Consider the following 25631-nt stretch of genomic DNA (forward strand, 5'->3'; position numbering starts at 1 on the left):
TGTGAGAGTGTCAGAATGTATAATACAGCTTCCCACTTAGCAGAATGTTATCCCTTTCAAATCTAATAAATTTATGAGTGTTATAAACAGCAAAAAACTGAAATTTTTGTAATTTCAGAAAAAATTATTTTACATCATGGAGCAATTTGTTTATGAGATTCCCTCTGCAGACATGTTTTTAATTACCAATAAATAATTTCAGTTTTCTAGCTCAGTGCACAAATACCATGATGATAATCCTAACAGATATAGAATACCCAAGTAAAGTATTTAAGTAAGTAGTTTCAGCATGAACAACTTTTTAATATCCATCACAAGTTCAAAATCTCTTAACTTTCTGGGGAGGATGATAACCAGTCATGACAAAATTTAATTTTTAAGTTATACTAAATAGTTATCTTATACTTAGTTCAACTCTGAAAAAATTATATCTTAGTAATGTTAAACTATGCAAGAATGAGAAAATACTCAGTATTAGATATGAAAAGGTAAATGGTTTAAAAAATATGTGGTAGTTGATATTTAAAAGTGACATTTGCATATATGGACATTTTCATTGTCTAAGATCAAGAGAATTCCTGTGGAAATATTCAGACCAATTTTGAAATTTAATGAATCTTTCCCCCCCCATTAGATTCTTCTTCCCATTCTTTCAACCTCTTCTTTGCCATGCTCTCCCCTTCCCCAGATGCTTCCTCCTCTTTCCTCCTCATGGTTGCTCACATTCCCCAGGCACCTGCATACTCAGACATCTTTTTGTACAAGAAGGTCTCTTTCCTTCCGTGGTGGTCATCACTGTGAAACTGAAGAATAGTGATTAATATTTCATATCTAGCACTTAGGCATCTTCATCTAGAATGTGCATTGAACTTCTTTGTACCCATCTATAAGCAGTTAATAAGTGCTTATTGATTGTCTAGTAAGATCATGTTATGACTGATTTCGAGATTTTTCAAATGCCCCCACCACCTGATTCTAAGATCTGCATTTTTAAACTTGTTGACCTTTTTAAACTTCAGAGCATTTTGAGACGAATGGTGTCCTGTAATTTCATTGACAGGATTTTGGGAGGGTTTTGTTTTTATCTTGTTTTTGTTTGTTGTTCTTGTTTTTGTTTGTTTGTTTGTTTGTCTTTTGCCAGTCCTGGGCTTGGGCTCAGGGCCTGAACACTGTCCTTGGACTTTCTCAAGGCTTAGCACTCTACCACTTGAGCCTCAGCACCACTTCCAGCTTTTTTCAATGTGTGTGGTACCGAGGAATTGAACCCTGGTCTTCGTGCATGCTAGGCAAGCACTCTACCACTAGGCCAAACTCCCGGCCCTTGTTTTTCTTTTATGTAGTGTTGGAACTCATAGCCAGAGACACACACCTCTTCTTCAGTGAGATACTTCACTTACTACCCTCTCTTTTCAGAAAGCCTTTCTTTCATGATTGGGTATCACACAGTCATTGGGGCCTTGAGTTGGATGAAGTCCAGCAGTGAAAACAAAGACAACTTAACATGTGCACACTTCATACTCATACCTTATAGGAAGATTCTTTTCTTTTTCTTCACATGCTTTATCTGTAGTCAGCTCTCTCTCCTCACTGCTTTGCCTCAGCCTAGGTTCCCAGAGTTCTACCTGTTCTTGGGCAAAAATGTCTTGACTAAGCATACTGGAAAATTCTCAGAGAATGTTGTTAGTAATTTTGTTTACCAGCATTCAACTGAAAAGAAATGAAAGGGTGCAGGATTTTGAAACTAAAACCATTAGGTTTAAATCATGGTCTTGATCCTTTCATCTATGTGTCGAGCATCTGCCAATTAGTTTCAAAACTTCTAATTATGTATCTAAAGAACTACAATAATATAAATAATTTCTTCATCACATAACTGTTAGGATATCTTATGAACAGTATGGTGCCAGTGAAAGTAATAAAAATGACCTGTATCTGAGAGTGCTTTACAAACCATGGAGCTCAGGTATTCATGTTAAACCATATGAAGGCTTATATGTGAGTAAAATTCTCACAATAGGAAAGAGATATTACATAATTCACTCTAGCTAATAAATCTAAACTTGACATTTTTAATTACCATTCAGAATGACTACATGGTTCATTAGGCATCTGAATTAAAACAAGAGAAATGTAAAACACAGCTTCAGAGAACTTCCTGTATCTCAGAGTTCTGTGTATCCTGAATCTCAGAGCTGAATGCATGCCAGTCTCTGAGAGCTTCTATCCTTTACTGAATTATCAAACCACAGCCCACACCTGTGTCATTAAAAAATAAAAGGGTTTGCTTAGATTCTCCAATTACTTACCCATCTTTTTTCCTTCCAATTTTTGCATTTTCAATTGAAGTTTGAACTCAGAATGTTGAACAATACACACACATAGCCTTTTTTTTAATTTACGAAACTAGACTGGGAGTTTGTCCTTGTGGTAGAGTGCTTGCCTAGCAAGCACGAAGACCCAGTTTGATTTCTCGGTACCACATACACAGTGGTGCTGTGGCCTCAAGTGGTAGAACTCTGCCTATGCACAGTGGGCACAGACAGTGCCCACAGTGTTCAGACCCTGAGTCCAAGCCCCAGGACTGGTTAAAAAATAAGAAAAGAAAAAAACAAGGAACAACTCTGGCACAGTTAAAGGACAATTTTGCAGCACTAATTATTTTTTGGACCAAGGTCCACACTTAGGGGTAAATCTATGAAGATGAGCTTTATTCTGCTTACTTTGACTATGGGAAGCATTTGTGACAAAGAGTTTTATGTAACTTCTCAATTTTGAGGAAAAAAAACACTGGAAGAGGAGTTGGCAACAATGAGCATTCCTGTGCGTTCATTTTACTTGCTTGCTCCAAGGTGCCAAACTATACCTTCGAATTTGTTGGGTTCCCTGTATCCACAAAGCATTAAACTGAAATAACATAAATGCATATTATGACACCACCTTCTCTCCCAAAGGAATCATGTCAGGCACAGGCATACCGCACATCATATTAATTGTAATTGTGAGAGGGCTCTAAGTTTCTGCATCCAGATATTCATGGAAGGGAAACCGTACAAGATTGCTAATTGGATCAATCGCATAGCTCTTTTTGTAACTTTTTCCTGACATGAAAAATCTTCAAATGTTTGCAGTCTGTATCTTCATTCGTAATCACAGTTTATAATTACTGTTTGCATTTCATAAAAGGGCATAAGTGGGGGAGAAAAAAATGTAAGGAGTGATATTGATCGAGGTGAAGTGTGCTTATAAGCTGAGTTATACAATGGCAATTCCTTTATACAGCTTTTTAAAGATATTATGTACATTATTTTTGCCAGTCCAGGGGCTTCAACTCAGTGCCTGAGCACTGTCCTTTGGTTTCTCAAGGGTACAGCCTTGAGAAAAAAATATATTTTTTAAAGGTTTAGGTATCATTGCCTAGGAGGCAGTGCTTTCTCAAAAAAAAATAACAACAATAACATTCATAGGACATTTGTGTCTTCTAGTGTTCTATGACACTTTATTGTATTGACTTCAGAATTTCAATAAAAAATAGAAATCAACACTATTTTATTGTATCAAAATACAAGGTACCCTGACATTACTTTAAAGAGTGCTGCCAAATATAAATCTCCTTGTGATAATGGTTATAAGATACAAGCCTAATGTTTAATGACTCCGTTGTTTTGAAGGATAGGAAAACTTTCAAGAGGCAAGGCTAAGGGAAAGAAGGAAGTCCTATTTTAAGGCATATGCAGGTGGAAAAGGGAACTGACAGTGAGGAAATTCTTAGCCCTTGTTAGAGATCCTATCCTCTCTTCACCTGTTATTTAGCAATGGAAAGTCACTATCTTACATAAGTCACTCTATTTTCCCCAAAATATGGTTCTAACAAGAACATTTTCACATCTAATAATAGACTAGGGATGAAAAATAATTTCTAATCTCAATTTATTAGCAGTACACACATCAACATATGAGCACAATTTAGAACAATGTATGATTCACATATTAAGAATTGTAGTTAATAGATGCACCATTTTTATAGTTGTTCAGAGCAAAAGCAGTAGTGTTCTTCCAGAATTTGTTGTTGATCTTTCGTTTCCCATCAAAGTTTCTATTTTGTTAGCTCTGTTCTCAGTATAAACTCAGAATCAGTCCAGCTCTGCACTGAGTTTTCCTAGATTCCAGACACCATCATGTCCCCAATGCATTGTGCCTCTGCCCTTAGGTTATCCTCCAGTTCCCTTGCCCTCCCCCCTCTCTCCCACGCATACATACATGCATGCATACACACACATCAGATAATTTTCAGTAAGGCAGGTGGAGGCCTGTGATCAAACACAAACTCATTGTGCCACTCCTTTACCCAAACTCATTCTTCCTATCACTGTTGAGCAAAACCCAGTCCACAATCTTAGTTTATAATACATGATGTCTTGCCTGACCAACCCTGCAACACACACACACACACACACACACACACACACACACACACCTTCCACATTAGATTTTTCATTATTTCTTGAACCCAAACCTGTTCCTTTTTCAAGATATTTGTAGTATTTTTTTCTTTCCTCCTCCTCCTCCTCCTCCTCCTCCTCCTCCTCCTCCTCCTCCTCCTCTTCCTCCTCTCTCATCTCTTAAGATTATTTCCCTACCCATCAGCATGGCACTTTCTCTTCTTAAAGATTGTCATTGACTAGTTGTCTATCTTATCTAGAACATAAAATATCCTGCCCTAGCCTCTCAACAGTTTATATATGTTTATCTTTGTTTTTTGTTTTTGTTTTTTGGTGGGTGGAGTCAGTAATGGGCCTGGGCCTGTCCCTGAGCTTTTCAGCTTAAGACTATCACTCTATCCCTTGAGCAACAGTGCCACTTCCAGTTTTCTGGTGGTTAATTGGAGATAAGAGTCTCATGGACTTTCGTGTCAGGCTAGCGTTGAACCTCAATTTCAGATCTCAGCCTCCTGAGTAGCTAGGATTACAAGCATGAGCCACTGCTCCCAGCTCTGCTTTTGTTTTCTTTATTATCTTTAGCCATTATCATTGATGTCTGTGTGTCTTATTTTTAGTTAAGTTGAAAATCTAGGCTCATCTGACCTACAATCAGACACAGCAGTTTTTTCATCCATAATTTTTAATTCTTTTTCTAAAAAAGTAAGAGGACCTTATTTTGCACAGTATAAAATAGCACAATGATAACAGAAAAAGCTAACATTAAGGAAAAATATGAAATGTAAACGTACTTTACTGCCAAGCACATTCTGTGATATGGCATTATATATTTGGTAACCAACTGTAGTATAATGAGAGAGACAGACATTAACCCACACATTTAAAATTCTCCACTTCTGTAGATGTCCAGTGGGGTTAAATGAATGATTAATACTAATTTGGAATTTGGAAAACAAAATACTAAATGTATATTGAAAGCTAAAGGTAGAGCATATGGGAGTTTATTATATTTATTATAGGGCATGTAAATAACAAAGGAGGAAAAGAGTTAAATGCCTCAAGAATGAGGAAAGTTTCTTTTTTATTTACATTTTAAATTTCATTTTTATTATTTTTAGATAGGTATACAGGGGTTCAAATCAATCTGTCAATTTATGAATACAAAGCACATTGATTAGTGCCACCTCTTTTATTGTTCAGCCTCTATCTTTCCCAACCTCATTTGTCCCCTCAAATGGGAGGGCAAAAATAAATATGTCTTTTCTGTGATTTTGCCAGAGAAATGGAACTCACTACAAGAAAAGATATATATGCTATAGAGTAGACATTATAAGCAAATCAGTTATCAGAATAGTTGCTGAATTTAACTTGGCAAATTACTGAGCCAAATACAAAGTTAAATGCATTACATAGCCAAAGGTATCATGTAGAAAAATTCCAAGTTTATTTTTCCCTGATTACTTCAACTTGTACTTTTACAGAGTTCAGTTTTCAGAGTTCAAGAGAAGAAATTCTGTTTTTTATATTGTTATCTTTGCTGACATATTAGGCCAACTTCCATTTCCTGTGCTTATTCTTTTTTTTAAAAAAAGGTCTTATCCTAAGCCAGTGCACCATGATTTCTCATCCTCCTTCTCATACCCTTATATCACTTCATTCTTCTTCAAAGGCAGGTTTTCAGCTAATCATTTCCCTGATTTAACAGAATCCCTCTGTACTTCCTGTCACCCAAACTCTTGACATCTGATATACTTTCATGACAGACTATTTGATTTGGACCCTGGAGGGGACAGTGGTAATCTCTACATCAATAAGCAAGCCAAAAGGAAATAAGAGGTTCAGATAAGAAGTGCTAAGAAGAAAATCATAGAGTAATGTAACCACCCAGGCTGTGGTAGTTAAGCAGTGGTACAATTAGCTTAGATAATGACAGGGGTATCTTTGTAAAGGTATCATTAGAGTTGGGACTCAAATAATTTGAAGAATACCTATTCCTATATCCCAGGCAGTACCTAGCCAGAGAGAGAGAAAGGCCTGCATGTAGAAATGAATTTACATTATTCAAAGAATAGAAGGAAGGCCACTAGGAAAAGAGATAGGAGTATAGTGAAGTTTCAGAATGAGTGAAGGACTGTGTGCACTCCCAGCCTTGACTGGCACTTACGCTCGTAATAGCTGAAATTATTGTTCTGGAAGCGTGTCCTAATTGTGAACCTATTAGAGTAGAAAACTTCTTGAATTTGCTGAATACCACATAATGTGTACAAACATGTAATATTCATTTTTCATTTTATATAGTTTCATAACAGCCCTGGGATATACACAAAGCACTACTAGTATGGACTGGGAAATTATGTTACATAAATATTACATGACCTGCTTGAAAAGGCATTAAAGAAACTATAATAGAATTGACCTCTCTCTTTGTACACAAATTCTGACTCCTCATATATTAACATTGTCAAAAAGTCAAAACCATCCTTCAGCTCAGATTTAAATTGAACTCGGTGCTATGGTACGAACTAAAGTTTCATCGTTGCTCAAAGTAGGAAAATGAAAAGAATTTCTATAAAGAGTGACAAAGTAAAAAATTTCAGTTTGCCCTAAAATATCATAGCTCACACCTACCTACTCAGGAGGCTAAGATCTGAGTATCACAGTTCAATGCCAGCCTGGGCACTAAAGAAAGTGAGACTCTTCTCTCCAATTAACCACTAGAAAACCAGCAATGGCCCTGTGGTGGTAACCTTGAAATGAAGAGCTCAGAGACAGTGCCCAGGCCCAGAGTTCAGGCCCTCTGACCAAAAAAAATAAAATAAAATAAAATAAAATAAAATATATATAGTTAAAAGTTGAAGTTAAAGCTGGGTGTGGTGACTCACACCTGTAATCCTAGCTACTCAGGGGGCTGAGATCTGAGGACATCTGTTCACCCTGGACTCTGTCAGTGAGTTCTTCAGCTGAAGGCTAGATATTTAAATGAGAGAACAACCCTTCAGGTACTATGAGAATACAGACTTCAACATTTTTTGACACCATATTTTACATTTGAGAATGCATCCAAATTATTTTATTTTTGATTAAAGAATTTATCTACATTGATTTTATTTATTTATTAACACTGATTTATTAACATTTTTCAAACTACATTTTACTATTGAGACTCTCCAGCAAGAACAGTAGGGAAGAACTACTGATTTCTTCTGTGCGTAGAAGGAACCTTACTAACTGTATTTTAGAAGTGACTGAAACTTCATGCTTGTAAGTACTCAGGGACAGAGACCAATCTGAACTGACCACCATTTTGCTCCTTGGATTCATGTTTTGAAGAATGAAGCCTCTTGGAGCTAAGGCCTACATCTTGGCGCATATTGGATGCATACAGAAATGGATGTATAAAACATGGGTGTTCTTCCACCCTTTACTTTTGAAGTTCTATTATATTGCACTTAGGGACCTCCCATGCTTACTTTTGCATGGAGTGATTTACTACACGGAACTTCTAACTAGACATATAACCTTTCTTGTTCCTCTGTGTCCACCTAATCCGTTATTGACACTGCCATCTTAATAGTCCTTACAAAATCTACTATCATTGTGTTCTTGTTCTCGTGTGTGTGTGTGTGTGTGTGTGTGTGTGTGTGTGTGTGTGTGTGTGTGTTTGTGCACCTGCCTGTCCTGGGGCTTGCACTTAGGGATTGAGCAGTGTCCCTGAGTTGTTTTGTTTTGTTTTGTTTTCTCAAAGCTAGAATGCAACAACTTGAGCTACAGCTCTACTTCTAGTTTTGGGGGTGGCTAATTGGAGGTAGGTGTCTCATGATCTTTCCTCATATCTCAGCAATCTGAGTGCAAGTGTGAGCCATCAGTGCAGGACTTTCATTGATTCTTAAACAAAATTAGCTGGGTGCCAGTGGCTCTTGTCTATAATCCTAGCCACTCAGGAGTCTGAGATCTGAGGGTTGCAGTTTGAAGCCAGCCAGGGTGGAAAGTCTGAGACTCCATTAAACCACCAGAATACCAGAAGTGGTGCTGTGGCTTAAAGGGATAGAGTGCTAATCCAGCAGAAAAACTCAGTACCCAGACTCTGGGTTCAAGTCCCATAACTGACAAAAAAAAAGCCCTGACAGCAAATTTTTTGAACCACTTATCTAGGAAGTTCAATTTCCCACTCTGGGAAGCTGATACTCTGAGATCTAGAATGTGGTTCCAACTCATTTCCAAACCAATAAACTTAGTTTTGTCATGGGGAAAAAGCCCTAAACATTTCTTACTGTCTTCTTCATGTAATCCAACTATCTTATCATGATTGATTATCATAATCTATAATTACAGCATTTCCTGTGTGATCTAGTGTCTTCACATGGAACTGATTTGAAGGATAGTTGTCCTTTCGATTATATAAGCATCCAATGAAAAACCATATAAAGAAGTTAATCATAATTAGTATCCCTCTATTATTTACCACCTTACCAAGGCCCAAGGATTGAGATGAGTGCTTATAGGTACTCTTTTATTTAAGTTTTTTTTAAGATTTTTATCAACATTGATTTTTACATCATATTTCATATGTTGTGTTTAACAAACAAGGATTCAAGAAGGGAATCTCTGTATATCTCTTGTTTAAGTTTTATTCTAACCCAACTATTAATTTATAACATGAAATTTTATTCTATAAATAAGAAAAATAAAAACGAGGTTTGAGAGGTCAGAAAACTTGCCTGAGGTCACACCTGCTGATAAAAATAGAGATGTAATTTTATCTATCGAACTCTGAAACTGATGCTTTTATAGACCGTAGTGTTTTCTGGCCCACTGCCTGGTAAACAATTCCATTTGATTAAATATTCATTTTAAAAGCCATTTTTATAAAACTTATAGTACCTGGACAATAGTATATATTTCTTGCTTTACTACCCCACTCAGGTTAGTGGTAATGCTCTTTCTGAATGCCCCAGTCTCTTCCCTCTTGTTCTGGCCCATCCACACAGTGTGGTTTGATCCTATGCGACTATATCAAATCCCTCTGATCTGTTGACAGTTCCTTGACTGCAGATGCTTGTCTCCACTCCTTTCACATCCTCAAAGTTCAGCATCTTGTGCAACACTCTAGCAGCCAGCAGTTGAAGGAATGAAGCAGACTCTAGAATTCTTAACAATATGGGGCTCTCTCCTTTCTTAGAAATACTGAATTTCAGGGGCTGGGAGTTTGGCCTAGTGGTTAAAGTGCTTGCCTAGCATGCATGAAGACCGGGGTTCGATTCCTCAGTACCACATACATAGAAAAAAGCCGGAAGTGGTGCTGAGGCTCAAGTGGTAGAGCTCTAGCCTTGAGAAAATCCAAGGACAGTGCTCAGACCCTGAGCTCAAGCCCAGGACTGGCAAAAAAAAAACAAAAAAGAAATACTGAATTTCAGCTCAACATTGATGGGGCTTACACTGTAATCTTAGATATTTGGGAGACTGAAATAGGGATGATCACACTTCCAAACCATCTAGGGCAGAAAAGTCCATGAGATTGAATCTCAAGATAGAAAGAGAAAAATAAGAGGAACAGCCCCCAAGTGCATGCCTGAACAGGTGGGGAGCCACTACCTCAAAAATAACCCGTGCAATAAAGGGCTGGAGGCATGGTTCTGCAGTAGAGCACCTGCTCACTAAGCATGAAGTCCTGAATTCAAACCCCTGCAACACCAAAACAACTAAAAGAAATAAACAAACAGAAAAAAAATATTGAATTTCTGCTTCCATTTAATGTTTAGCTGCACTATCATTTCAACTTACATCCAATAAATAATAATGAAAGTATACAGTCAGACTTAAAAAAAACTCAAAGGAAGTAAATCATCCTCTTTTATGTGGTTCCTTATTTCCACCATCACTTTGAGGAATTTTCGTAACAGATGAGGTTAAATAACAGAAGTGATATCTAAAAATAATAAAACTTAAATCTTTATAAAAAAATTACTAGTTATACCTCGTGTTAAGTCTGCTGACGGTCAAGTACATTTTTTTCTCTAATGCTTTTTAAAGTATTTTGCAAACAGTCATGGCTGCATCCATGACATTTCTGAGAGGCTAGCAGATGGGGAAATACTCCTAAATTTCAACACCTACGGATGTATGGGAAATCAGCAGACAAGCACCTGGTCACCCCATGACTCAAAGAAAACTCCAAGAATAGAGCTTCAGTTGTCTGACTGCTACACCAGTCATCCAGCTACTCTCCTGATCATTGAGCCATTTGGTAAAAATAGAAGGTAAAAGTAAATTGTTGCCATTACCAATATTCATCTCCTATTTTTCATGGCAGTCACATATTTCTTAAAATTCGTAATTGTATTTATGCTTTTTGTTCTTATGTAATAATATGTCAAAAGCTAGTCCAGAAATATATGCATAGTTTATATAATCCACTGAATCTTGGAAATAAAAGAAACTTCCTAAGAAGAAAATTTAGTGGCCTCAACTAAGGAAACAGAGAAACAGGAACAGTAAGTGCTGTGCTCATGATCATTTGCCCAATGAGTCATCTCTTACCTTTGTAAGTACCTGACAAAGGCAGAAAAGTCCATGAGACTCTTGTGTCCAGTTAATCACAGGAAAAGCCCACAGTAGTACTGTGTTTCAGGTGGTAGAGCATTATCCTTTAGCAAAAGGAGCCCAGAGACAGTGCCCAGGCCTTAGAGGTAAGCCGGGACTGGCAAAAAAAAAAAAAAAAAAATCAGGACTGGGAGTTTGGCCTAGTGGTAGAGTGCTTGCCTAGAATACATGAAGACCCGGGTTCGATTCCTCAGTACCACATACATAGAAAAAAGCGGGAAGTGGTGCTGAAGCTCAAGTGGTAGAGCTCTAGCCTTGAGAAAGTCCAAGGACAGTGCTCAGGCCCTGAACTCAAGCCCAGGACTGGCAAAAAAAAAAAAATCACTACAAACTGTTGTTGTGAAATTTCACAGCTTTCTTCTAGTGACTCTTGATACCAATCTATGGGGACATTAAACAACCAGTGTACTATAGAGAGATGCATGGAATACCAAATTAATGATGCAAATTAAGCCTCATCTATTCACTTGAACTATTTATGTATCTCACTTTTCATTAGTTACTTAATAGGACATTGTGGCAGCAAAACATAAACATTTTTGTGGCTTTAATTTTAATTCATTTTAAATTGAATAGTAAAATAAAAATATTCTATGCTATGAATCTAGATTGAAAATGTTCAATGAACACATACCCTATATTTTATTATATTGTTAATATTCATTAAATTTATGAAACAATTGTTTAATTATAAAAGACTATATGTAATAAATCTATTAAAAAGATTGGAGCTGGGTGTGGTGGCTCACGATTGCAATCCTAGCTACTCAGGAGGCTGAGATCTGAGATCACAGTTCAAAGCCAGCCTGAGCACTAAAAAGTCTGTGAGACTCTTACCTCAAATTAACCACCAGAAAACTAAAAGTGGCTCTAGGGGTAGGGCAGTAGCCTTGAGCTGAAGAGCTCAGGGACAGTGCCCAAGCCCAAAGTACAAGTCCCATGACCAACAAAAAAAAAAAGATTGGATTTCTTTTTCTTTTTTGCCAGTCTTGGGGCTTGAACTCAGGGCCTGAGCACTCTCCTTGGCCTTTCTGAAAGCTAACTTTCTACCACTTGAGTCACAGCACCACTTCTGGCTTTTTCTGTGTGTGTCATACCAAAGAATTGAACCTAGGGTGCCAGGCATGCTAGGCAAGCATTTTGCCACTAGGCTACGCTCCTGGATAAAAAGACTGGATTTTTTTTTTTTGATGGGGCAGTTGTGAATTTATTAAAACGACTGCATCATACATTTGGAAAAGAAGAAAAACCCGGAGTTGCCTGAGTCTCATTCATCCATGTGTAATAAATTCTCTCAAGCCACAGGAAGCTTTGTCACATTTGTTTTTTTGTTTTTTTTTCCCAAGATAAGTCCTCCAAGAACAGCTATGAGCACTTACAAATGCTCGATTTTAGCACAAATTTAGATGGGAGATCATAGTGCTATTGTAATTTAACAATTGGATAAAAAATTATACCACGAATCTGTAATATTTGAGGAATCTGCTCTTTATTGAAGCATGTTGTACAGTAACCATACCCTTATTAGAAGACAGTGTCAAAATAATATGAAATATTTTGTTTAGAAACTAAAATATAATCAGAGATACAAAATTTTGGTGAAATAGTTTAGAAACTAAAACAAAATCAGAGATATGGGCAAAATTTTGGTTTCTGTCCTACACAAGAAATTTTTAAAAAACGTTTTTACTGATTGAGAAAATGTTTCTGATATATTCCTTAAATTTAAATTTAGCCAATTAGCTGTATCTTTCACATTTTAATAAAAACTGTAAGGAGAAGCAGGGCACACTGACTCATGCCTGTAATCCTAGCTACTCAGGAGGCTGAGATCTAAGAGTCAAGGTTCAAAGCCAGCCTGGGCACAAAAAGACCTGAGATTCTTTTTTTTTTTTTTTTTTTTTGCCAGTCCTGGGTTTGGGCTCAGGGCTTGAGCACTGTCCTTGGACTTTCTCAAAGCTAGCATTCTGCCACTTGAGCCTCAGCACCACTTCCAGCTTTTTGCTATGTATGTGATACTGAGGAATCGAACCCGGGTCTTTGTGCATGTTAGGCAAGCACTCTACCACTAGGCCAAACTCCCGGCCCCATGGACCTGAGATTCTTATCTCCAATTAATCTCCAGAAAATGGAAAGTGAGGCTGTGGCTCAAGGGTAGGGTGGTAGCCTTGAGCTTAAGAGCTCAGGGACAGCGCCCAGAGTTCAAGCCCCATGACCAACAATCAATTAATAAATAAACAACTTTCAGGAGGAAATTATCTTCGGTATGAGTACATACGTAGCTTTGTAATGTCATCCATTTTTGAGTTATAAATTAGTAAGTCATTCTCAATTGTCATTGTTGATTAGTGCTTATTTGTAGTAGTGATGTGGTTTAGATGCAATGCATTGATGGATAGTAGAGGACAAAATAGATACAATGTAGAAGAAGGGTGGAAACTTTACATACTCTACTGTTTTTTTATGTAACCTTTTGTTATCTTTTGTTGAGTGCAATAAAATTATGTAGTGAGTTATACCATTTCAGTCATTCTTTGCTAGCATCACATGCGAATGTTACACCTCAAAAACATAATGTAAATACTGCAAAATTACATGGTATAGCATTGTTCTTTTCTCACCATATGTCCATCTAACAAATAGCTTTCCAGAAAGAACTGACTTCAAAATACTTCTTCCATCATGAAAGTAAGATAATATATATCTGGAACAAAAATATTCAAGTTCCCACAGGAAAGACATCTGAGAAAACTGAGCTCAAAGGAAAAGCAAAAAGAGCAAAGTGTGGAATAATGCTGCCTGATTTATTTTTGGCCTCTCCTCTGGGCCAGCACTTGCTTGTTATGAAAGCTGACTCCATGTTATCCTGTGCTGATGGGATTTATTATAAGCAAAGAAATAATTTACAAGCTTATGGCTTCAACTTATAATTGCACACTTCACATCCATATAAATCATCTCCTGTATTCATAAAGTCAGTCATAAGAAAATTCAGACTGCACTGTGCTGTTTTGAATTTTCCTAGGTTTTCTTTCCTAGCTTCTTAGAATTCTCAAATTAACTATTTTCATAATTTATTCCAAACAGAAAATCTTCTAACAGGAAGAGATAATAAATATTAAGAATAATTACAAGTGCTAGGCACCAGTAGCTGAGATCTGAGGCTGAGATATGAGATGGTGACCAGTAGGGGCAGAAAAGTCCATGAGACACTTAATCTCCAAGTAGGCACCAAATAGCTGAAAGTAGAGCTGTGGCTCAAGTGGTGGTAGAGCACTTGTCTTAAGCAAAATAGCTCATGGATGATAGCAGGCCCTGAGTTCAAGTCCCACAATAAGCACAATAAAATAAAAAAGAAAAAGAAAAAAAAGAAATATCACAAGCTCATAAGCTCAACATTAGTAATCTTTTGAAGATGTTTCCTCTGATTAAACCTGATTTGTCTTATCAGAAATTTATTTAGGGGCCTAGAGTGTGGCCAAGTGGTTAAGTGCTTGCCTAGCATGCATGGGTTTGGTTCCTTGGAACCATATAGACAGAAAAGCCAGAACTGGTGCTCAAGTGGTAGAGTGCTAGCCTTGAGAAAGCTCAAGGACAGTGCCCAGGCCCTGAGTTCAAGCCCTAGAACTGGCAAATTAAAAAACCCAAAAACTATTCTTGGCAAGGAATATGGTCTAGTGATAGAGTGTTTGCCTAGCATGAATGAAGTCCTGGGTATGATTCCTTGGTGCCATATACACAGAAAAGGCCAGAAGTCGTGCTGTGACTCAAGTGATAGAGCATCAGCCTTGAGAAAGCTCAAAGACAGTGCCCAGGCCCTAGTTCAAACCCCAGGACTGGCAAAAAAATATGTGTGTATGTATGTATATGTAAGTATATATATATATATGTATTTATTCCTGAAATCACACAGAAAGGCCATAGAATTCATATAGGATATATGGATGCACACTATATCCTTGCTTTTGTAATAGCTAGTCAAGATGGCTGATTTTTGCCCCATTTCTTGTTATACAATTTTATTACCCAAATTTCTGATGGTTTGCCAAAAATTAATAGTTTTTGAAAGTCTTGGTTGTAGTTTTTGGATGATTTGATATGAGATAAAAAGCACTCTGATTTATAAGTTTTGTGAGTCCTCATAACCTCAAAAAAAAAGTTGAAATACAGAAAGGAAAACCTCACATCTCAGGGCCCACTCTAATTTGGTCTGCATGGCACTAGAGAATGAACAAGCCATACTGATTTATGAGAACCTAAAATCAACAAAGGCCTCAAAGGCTAGTTGTTTTGTTTTTTTTTTAATTATATTTTATTGTTGGGATAATGTAGATAATGAATAGAGGGGTTATGGTTACATTTCTCAGATAATGGGTACATTACTTCTGGAACCTTAATGATACCCCTTTTCATGTAAGGCTAGTTGTTTTTTGAGAGAGGTCCTAGCAACTGAAATGTTTTGACTAGGAATGAAAATATTACCAAACCAACCACAATAAAAATGGCATACATGTATTGAATACTTGTCATGTGTTAGCTTTCACAATAAGTACACGGAGTAGATGTTATGCCTGTGCCATTTCACAGATGAGGAAACAAGTTTAGGAAAAGTTCCATAACTGGCTCAAGGTCATATAAGTAGTAAGTGTTGAAATGTTGAACTCATTGAAAAGAGCCTGCTCTTGAAACTCTTACAGTCACCACAAAAGCAGAAGAATGATATTCATACAAATTAGTCTATTGAAGCACTGCTGTAGATATTCATACCAAATAAGGGATGAATCTTTTCAAGTTTTTATAGTTAGCATCATTTGTAGAACGGGAGGGTATAGGAGGAAGAATAAGACAAATAATACAAGGAAGCACATTTGCAAAACCAGACCATGGAAAACAGCCCAAGATAGCTGACCCATTGCAAGCCAATAGCATGCAACAAACAAACAAAGAAAACCGATGGGGCCTTCTGTTCAAAGCGTTTTGATTAGCAATACTTGGGAGAATGTCAAAAATGCAGTGCATAAGAGCTTACTTCCTAAGTGGCTTATTTGCATATTGAAATTTGAGAAACACTGGTTCAAGTGACTAGAGAGTTCACCATTTATAAATAGATCGCATTTGGATTGTGATTCAGCAAATCAATTACCAAAACACATTTTGGTCAACTGGAGAAATTTGGTAGTGACTGAGAACCAATTTAAGAATGATAGTGTCACTTAGTGGTACTTAGTGGATATGCATCCAAATGATTTAGTCTTTTTCCCTCCCTCTCTCCTCTCTCCCCACCCCCATTCTTTGTGGGGCTTGAACTCTGGGCCTGGGCTCTTGTCCCTGAGCATTTCAGCTCAAAGATAGCACTCTACCACTTGAGCTACAGTGCCACTTTTCTAGTGGCTAATTAGAGATAAGAGTCTCAGGGACTTTTCATGCCCGGGCTGGCTTTGAACTGCAGTCCTTATATCTGAGCCTCCTGAGTAGCTAGGGCTACAGGTGTGAGCCACTGGCACCTGGCCCCAAATGATGTATTCTTAAACACATATATTGGGGCATAAATGTCAGGAATTCACTTTAAAATGTGGTGCCAAAGAAAATAGCAATAAGTATACAAATGTGTTAAAAATCTTAAAAATAATTGAATATATATCATCGACCATTCTGTTTCTGAATATGTTTGAAATATTATAAAATTTGTTTAAAGATAAAGGAAAAAAAGTATTTTATCAAAAGAATCCTACCGGTAAATAAAGAAGTTTCTGAGCAGGAGTGGTTAATAATTTAATGGGATGTGAGAAAATCTTTGTTCAAAGGATATTAAAAATGCGGCAAATTCTTTGCTCTTGGTGTAGCTATAAATGTAGTCCTAGTGAAAGTCACAAGACTTGAAAACCTACCAAGCCCCCTTTTGCAAACATAGTTCTGTATTGTTTCTATTCTTCATGATTATCTGACCTCAGACTTTATGCCACGGTGATGACTTAGGCATAACTAGGTGCTGTATTTCCATGTACATTTCCTCTCATAGCATTGTAATTGGCTGTTCACTTTAGTGGTTTACTGACTAAAGGTTGCACTACCTGCTCATCCAAATCAAGTATTTAATAGAGTCCTGTGCCTGTCTTCTTGTTTTGAGATCCTATGCTTGTAAGTCAAGACTAAAACCTTTTGATGTATGTAATGAATAGGAAATCCTTTAATCTGGTGTGTGTTTGTCATATAGAAAGGCATTCCTTTCAACATTATATAAGCTCACTGACATACTTAATAGCTGTAAGGCATATCAATTCTTTAAAAAGAAAAGGGATCGGGCACCAGTGGCTCATGCCTGCAATCCTAGCTATTCAAGGGGTTGAGATCTGAAAATCACTGTTTGAAGCCAGCTCAGGCAGAAAAGTCCCCATGAGACTCTTATCTCTAATAAAGTACTCAACACCAGGAAGTAGCACTGTGGCTCAAGTAGTAGAGTGCTAGTTTTTATCACATAGAGGCTCAGGAACACTGCCCAGGACTTAAGTTCAAGTCCCAGGACTGGCAAAAAAAAAAAAAAGAAGAAAAAGAAAAACAAGGAAAGGAAGGGTATAGGGGCTTAAAAGAATTCCATGTGCTGTTAAGCACTAAATGATTTTTCCAGTTTATTAAAAAATTTTTTTGGTTTCTGGTTTCTTCCTGTAGAAACAAGAGAATAGTCTCAATAGCTTAAAAAAAATCAACTCAGGTAGAACCCCCAAAGGTGGACACCATATCATTTGTCACTAAACCACTAACACCTGACTCATTTAGTCCATGCTGTATATTTATAGAGTGAACCAGTGGACCAGCACAGATTTGTTTTCAAGAGCCTTCGTGCTTCAAATACAAGTACTTTCCTCTATATAGCATGTGTCTTGGTTTACTAATTGGTACCTTAAGCTAATAATCTAAAGGATGTAAAATTTTATTTCTTTACCCAAATACAGGTTAGTGGTACAAAAGATATGGATAAATAATATCATAAATAATATGATCATAATAGAATAATATTAACCAATGCTAATAATAAATAATACTGAGGTAGAATTCCTGCTACATAGATGCTGCCCTGACTTTTCTGTAATATAGGCACACTCACCATGAGAGTTTTCTCCAAGCAGAAGTTACATTCTTAAATGTGGAAGATTTTTCCAGTTTATACACATTTACTTTTCTCCCTCATCCTTATTAATCTAGTAAATGTTTTGTCACTAGTCTCTGTGTAATTCTACCACAGAGTAGCTTCTGTATAATATTCTTCTTATTGCTCCTTTGCCCTCAGTACATACAGACAAATCAGTGCCTTCACATTGTCATGGGTTTTTGGCATTCCACGAACATGTTCCACCCACCCCTCTGCTCTTCAGCAGTAATAGTTTACACTATCTTGGTACAATATTTTATGCTTTTACTAGAGAACTATAACTAAAATAATTTATTCTCCATAATCTTGCATTACTGCTAAATTATGATGATGATGATTATGGTTATGATTAGGGTTAGGGTTGGGGTATTATTAAATAATAGGAACATTTCAAAAGCTCTAAAATGCCTATAGAGCTGCAGATGTATTTGAGAGGAAGAACAATACAAAGTTTCAGTTAACTTTATTTTAAAATTTTTACATTATTATAGTTTGAATCTGAAGTGTCTCCAGAAGGGCCATTATTAAAAATTCTAGCTTGTCAGTAGAAAGGCTTCACATGTAGTAGCTTTTTGCTAGTTAATTGACAGTAAAGGGCTCTTGGATTTGTCTTCTCAGGCTAGTTTCAAATCTCACTTCTCAGATCTTAGCTTCCTGAGTGACTGGGATTATAGGCATGAGCTACCAGTGCCTGACAATATACATTTAATACATTACGATTTATTCATGACAAACTAACATTCATTTTCCACAAAACTAGTTGAAGTTAAATTCATTTTTATACTTTTTTGCTAAAGTTTAAGGAACATCTGCATAATTGGAATTACAATTATCAAACAAGACTGTCCTATTAATGGTCTCACAACATAGAATGGTAGCTAAAGAAACATCATTCTGTTAGCAATGAACTATTTTGCATGGAGCTATCTTCTCTCATCTACCATATGGGCTTACATCACACCTTTTGTTCAGTCCCAGATTTCTCTATGCTAATTACAGCAAAGTTAGGTTGGTATGAAGAGGATTTCAGAGAAAGGACAGATTAAATGAAACCACATAGCTTCTGAACCTCTTAAATGAAAATATGGGACTTAAAGACAAACTCACCCAAACATGGTAAGAAATAGAATAATCTTCTTTGTAACTGAAATGAAGATATACTAGAATCAATAGAAGAATGTAATCTCTATATGCAACATACACATGTACTTAAACTGTACTGATGTCTGTAACAACAATGCTTTCAACAGCACTGCCATTGTTGACAGTTGGGGGAGTGTCCTGAGTATTACAGCATCTTTGCCAGGATAGTGCGCCTTGACCTACTTAGATCCCAGTAGTACATTCTCAGTTTCACAACTATTTCTACTCCCCAGAAGGAGGCTTGGCAAATTTAGCAAATAAAAATAAAGCCCATCTAGGCAAATTTAAATTTCAGATAAACCACAAATCAATTTTGAGGTAAGTGTGTCCCATGCAACATTGGGCATATACTTGTATAATTAATTAATTAATTAATTAAGTGTTGAAGATTGAACTGAGGGCCTTGAACATGCCAGTCAAGTACTCTACCACTGAACTACATCCTAATCCTGGTATATATTTATACTGAGATGATATTTGTTTATATGAAATTCACATTTAGCTGGGATCTCTGTTTTCAGGAGCTTTCCTGGGGTAGAGTGTATAGAACTGAATTGTTCCTAACCCAAAGCCAGTGCTGTATATATAAGCAAGAGTAGAAAACTCCCAAATACTCTTAACAATCCTAATTGACAATATTTTCCCTCTGGAAACTCTCTTAACCCATATTTCTGGAATGCACAGAAGAGCTCCTTAAACTCCCTGACAGAGTAGATGAGAGATTTAAAAGAAATTTATTGAAACACACTTAGTATAATGCTGTTATCATAAGCATAATGACACTACTTTATGAGTAGTGTCAAAATAGTACTGGCTTCTAGGCTTCATTTTCATTAAAAGAGGATTATTATGCAATTATTAGGGGTGTTTCAGTAACGTTCAATCTTGGGTACACATGGAAATCACCCAGAAAGTAGCCTACCAAATATGTATGTGTCATACCAAAGAGATTCAAATTTCTTGAGTGTGGATGTGACATGCACATGGAGCTTTCAAAAGCGCTGTAGTTGTCTGAAAATATGTAACCAAGGCTGAGTATCCTAGAAAAATGTCAAATAAAAATAGAGGGAAGAAGCTCAAACCCAGCTTATTAGGTTGTAAAAAAAAAATGGGTTGGAGGGCCAGGAGTTTAGCCTAGTGGTAGAGTGCTTGCCAAGCATGCACAAAGGCCCTGGTTTGATACCTCAGTACCATCTACATAGAAAAAAGCTGGAAGTGGTGCTGTGGCTCAAGGGGTAGAGCATTAGCTCAGGCCCTGAGTTCAAGTCCCTTGACTGGCAAAAAAAAAATTCAGAGAGAAAAAAAATGGATATGATGTATTTCATCTATTCAAGAGGCATAGTCCATGAACGTTTTCTATGTGCTAGGCCATGTTTTCGACAGCAAGGAGAGTCTGTCCTGCTAATAGGGTGATATAGGCAGTAAACTATTAAGACATCTTAATCTAATTTCAAAGACTAGAACTAAGGCCTCGATCCCTCTATGAGACAATGGCATTCCCTAAGCTCAAAATCTACCTGACCAATAATAACAACAACAAATGTTATTTGATAAGATGTTTTCTGAGCTTTTAACTCATAAAAAACAAACAGAATTAGGAAGTACATATCAAAAACCAGAAATAAACAAACCAATAAAAGTGTCATAAAACTTCACAAAAAAATGTCAAAAAGGGCAAGATCCTGAATTGGGTTACAGATACTCCGGAGGAGCTAAGTGACTTGGACTATTTAGTAAAAAGAGAAGTCTTAGGTTAAAGAAATAACCAAGAATAAACGAGGTATCATTTGAGGAAGTTGTACATTGTTTATAAGAGACAGGACCATTTATGCTTTAGCTGCTTTCTTTTACTCTCTTGAATAAACAGAACTATTAGTAAGTACAAAACTGCTACTATGAGGTGAAAATGTCTGCATAGTTGTAGAGGTCTGGGTATATGGCTTACTGGTAGAGTCCTTGCCTAGCATGTATGAAGCCCTGCCTAGGTTCAATTCCTCTAGTAGCATATACACAGAAAAAGCTGGAAGTTGGCTGTGGCTCAAGAGTGTTAGCCTTGAGCAAAAGAAGCTCAGGGACAGTGCCAGGCCTTGAGTTCAAGCCCTAGGACTGGCACTGGGACTGGTGAAAGAACACTGACAATTATTGTATATGAATCCAAATTACCTGGCCCAGAAAATCTAAATATTTAAAAATTTCCATAGAACTTTGGTAGTAGTTTTAGAACTATAGTCTATTTGTGAAAAGTACACTATATCCTACAACCAAGAAACTTCAAAATATGAAAGGATTTTTAAATATAATAATTGGACATGCTCACATCTAAAATTGGAGTTCCTCTGGGTTGGGTGGCTGTTCTCTAATTGGTGGATCCAGGGACCTAGTTCTTTCTCTCTTGTGGTTCTGCCATTTTTAATACTTGACAACTCAAGCCACCTCGCTCCACTTCAGCAAAGCTGTGGGAGGCAAAAAGAGAACAAGAGGGTCACCAATTAGAGCTCTTCTCTGCTGGGCCTGAAATAGCACCCACCATTTTGCAATCCATCTGTTGGCAAGAAGTCGGTCTCTGGAACACCTCTGACCAAAAAGGAAGCTGCAAAATATAGTGTCAATATATGCTCAGGAAACAGAATCAGATTTGGTAACAACTAGCCCCTTTCCAGCTGAAAAATGAAAGATCTTCCAGAAAACTGTACTCAGATGGATAGCACAGATTTTAAAAGTTGACACAGAACATGGAAATATTAGCGGATTGGAATCCATTGGGAGGAAAAAAACAGTGATCAGAACACATACTGTATCTTTTTCTATATCATAGATAAACATATAACAAGCGTGTGACATTGTTGAACCATGAGAATCGTATTATGTATGATCTAGTAGAGTCATCCTTCTATTGATTAATGTGTCCAGTGAATGGAAAACATTGTCAGTCTTGATAGTAATTTTCATTCACGTTGCCTTATGAGTCTTCTTATTCAGGCCTTATGAAATATTATTAAAAACAACCTGAACACAAATTGACACAACAAGACTAGATATTGAAACAACGGACAAAAGACACGAGTAGTTTCAAAGTAATCTCTGTGGTCTGGAACAGCCAACAGAATTTTTCCAAAAGAAATAAAAAGCCAACAAGTATATATTATAACTTTTTAGGCCTTATAGTCTCTTTCACAAAGTCCACTCTGCTGTCATAGCCCCCAAGCAGTTATTGACAAAATAAAAATGAATGGCCATGGTTGTTCCAATAAAAATTTAATTTACAGCACAAGTAGCAGGACAGATTTGATCTATGGCTATAGTATGCCATCCCCTGTTCTGAAAAATAAGCTAAAATCTGAAGACAATGAATCTAAACTTTTTAAGGCCAAAGGACAATGGGCCAAACAATGTATATATGTCTTTTCTTAAAATAGAGGGCTTTAAAGCCTTGGCATGGTGGCTCACGCCTGTAATCCTAGCTACTCGGGAGGCTGAGATCTGAAGATCGCCATTCAAAGCCAGCCTAGGCACTAAAAAGTCTGTGAGACTCTTATCTCCAATTAATCACCAGAAAACCAGAAGTGGTGCTGTGGTTCAAGGGGTAAGGTGGTAGCATTGAGCTGAAGAGCCCAGGCCCAGAGTTCAAGTCCCATGACTGGCAAAAAAAAGGGGAGGCTTTAAATCAGGCACTTTGTTTAGACACAGTGGCTTATCATGCCTGAGATCTGAAGATCACTGTTATAAGCCAGCCCTCTCATAGGCAAGTGTGTGACACTATTATTTCCAGTTAACTGCCAAATATTGGGAACTGGAGCTATGGTTCACATGGTAGAATGCTAGACTTAAGAACAAAAGTTCTGGCCGGGAGTGTGGCCTAGTGGTAGAGTGCTTGCCTAGCATGCACGAAGACCTGGGTTCAATTCCTTGGTACCACATACATAGAAAAAAGCCAGAAGTGGTGCTGAGGCTCAAGTGGTAGAGTGCTAGCCTTGAGAAAGACCAAGGACAGTGCTCAGGCTCTGAGCTCAAGCCCAGGACTGGCAAAAAAAAAAAAAAAAAAAAAAAGTTCTGGAACAGAGCCACTCTCCCCACACAAACAAAAAACATCAGGCACTCTAACTCAAAGTTTCTTCAATGTTGAAGACATTTAAATCTCAAACAATCAATAAATACTTTGAGATTTCACAGCTGGAAAACTCTTTTTAAAAAAAAAATCTTCTTTTCTCTTCAGCAAACGTTTGGGTAAACTGGAAGAACAACAAATAATTGTTTGAGTAAAAGATGAAGGGGGGACTTTATATGACATTGTTGCTCAAGAGAAAAGCCTTGATTCTTCTCATACTCTTCTTACTCTTAATAGTGACCTTGAGAGATTTTCAAGTTTTCCTAAAGCTTCTACTATCTAATCTATAAAATGAGACACTCAGGTAACACCATGTCCCTCCCTGCAGCTGAGGTTGAAGTTGTGGTTAATGTGTTAGGGAATTCTGTAAGAAAGAACTGAGACTGGCAATGTACATACCTCAGTAGTACAGTGTTTTCCTGACATGCACAACACCTTAAGTTAGACCTGTGGCACTATAAAGAAGTAATTTAAGATTTTTCCTTTATAAATCTAGAAACTGCTTTTTAAATTTTTTTTTCCTATTGGTCATGGGGCTTGAACTTGGGACCTGAGCACTGTCTTTGAGCTTTTTTAGCACAGGCTAGTTAATGTACTACCAATTTGAGTCACAGCCCACTTCGGGTTCTCTAGTGGTTAGTTAGAGATAAGAGTCTCATGGACTTTAGTGCCAAGGCTAGCTTCTTACTGCAATCCTCAGATCTCAGGCTCCTGAGGAGCCAGCATTATAGGTGAGAGCTACCAGCACCCAGCTAAAAGCAGTCCTTTTGAATTTTTTCCTAATATAATTTCAGGTCAGACAAATATGTAAAACATAAAAGTGATATTTTATGAATATGTTTTACAAGCTCAAATTTATATTTTCCAACAAAGAGGAACATTTATTCAGAAAAAATAGGCTCACTTGAAGCTAATTCTTTTACTTTGGGAGTTATGAATGATTGATAAAATCTTTTTAAATTGATAGGGAAGGGGGGAAAACCAAGATGGGTGGGGGGGGAGGGTAATGGGTACCAAGACATGTGAAAGGGTATCAATGTATGTGAATTAATGCACCTTCTATCTGGCTAATATCATGTAACCCTTTTATTAATTACAAAAAAAATTTTATTAATTACAAAAAAATCTTTTTAAATTTAAATCTCATAATTCCACCCACTTTATTTGCTTGTTAGTTGGTTTGTTTCTGGTTGTATTATACTCATAAACATAAAATACAAAACATGGTAATTAGTCTTGCAAATTTAGAATATTCTTCAGAATATAGAAATGACAAGAGATACCTGACAAGGGACAATATTTTAACCTAATAACTCATTAGATGGTCTTCCATACAGTAATTTGTTTTGTGATTTAATAAGGTAAGCTTAAGCATTTATAAATCCTTGTATGTTTCAGGGTAAGTAAAGTTTTGCTGCAGTGCTAAATGAACCCAAACGCAATGACTCACTGAGATATACATATAGCTTTTGAAGAACTCAATGCTCATAGTATGTATCCTTCCTAGGGGGGCTGTGTGAAGCTTCAGATCCATGCAGCTACTCAGGAATCCAGGCTGATGGTGCATTTATCATCTTGTGATACACCATCCAAATTACATCCTATCTTAGTTGCTGAAGGAGCAGAGGCTCCAGCAGGATGGGGGTTGTGAAAGACTATTACAAATAGAGGCTGCTCTTTGCACTACATATGTAAAACCTGCATGACACTTCTGTTCCATGATTGCTGGAATGAATTTCATGCCTGTGTTCAGAATTTACTTGTCATTTACGTGAACTAAATATACAAAATCCCTTGGTTCTAACAAAGTTGACCTTAAAGGCAAAGGTCTGTCCTCACATAGCATCAGGATCTCGGGCTAACTGAGAAGTCTATAGTGAAATAAAAACTGTTAACCAATATGATTCTCATGCTCAACAGGAAATCCTGCTGTGAACAAGGTGAGTTTTCATCTGTGGATTTAAGATGACTAGGTCTGCTCTGTTAGATCTTAGAGGAAGGAAAATAGAAGCTGAAGATTTTGCTTCACCACAGAAAATACAGCATATAGTAAGGAAACATAAATGCATGTGCTTATTTATCATGCAATGTATTTACAGGAAAAGTTCAATCTGAGGTCCCCATAATACTTACATTTTCCGAATATTTTAAGAATCTCATCTCCACCCCTTTCTTCCTGACTCCTAGAAAACCAGGAAGC

The 25631-nt window shown here is 37.0% G+C and overlaps 1 protein-coding gene and 1 long non-coding RNA gene across 3 annotated transcripts in view; one reads left to right on the forward strand and one right to left on the reverse strand.

Annotated features, from left to right (window-relative positions):
• The window catches only part of Oxr1 (oxidation resistance 1), a 348769-nt gene that overhangs the window by 245984 nt on the left and 77154 nt on the right, over positions 1-25631 (forward strand). The gene's annotated exons all lie outside the window — the stretch shown is intronic.
• LOC150059116 (uncharacterized) lies at positions 703-21718 on the reverse strand. The gene is made up of 3 exons (XR_016536592.1): positions 21644-21718; positions 1525-1622; positions 703-803 (listed from the first exon to the last, which is right to left on the reverse strand). It is a non-coding gene; the product is annotated as an uncharacterized LOC150059116 (long non-coding RNA).

Source organism: Megascapheus bottae, chromosome 9 (genome assembly GCF_031878675.1).
Source record: "Megascapheus bottae isolate mThoBot1 chromosome 9, mThoBot2.hap1, whole genome shotgun sequence".
NCBI classification, from domain to species: domain Eukaryota; kingdom Metazoa; phylum Chordata; class Mammalia; order Rodentia; family Geomyidae; genus Megascapheus; species Megascapheus bottae.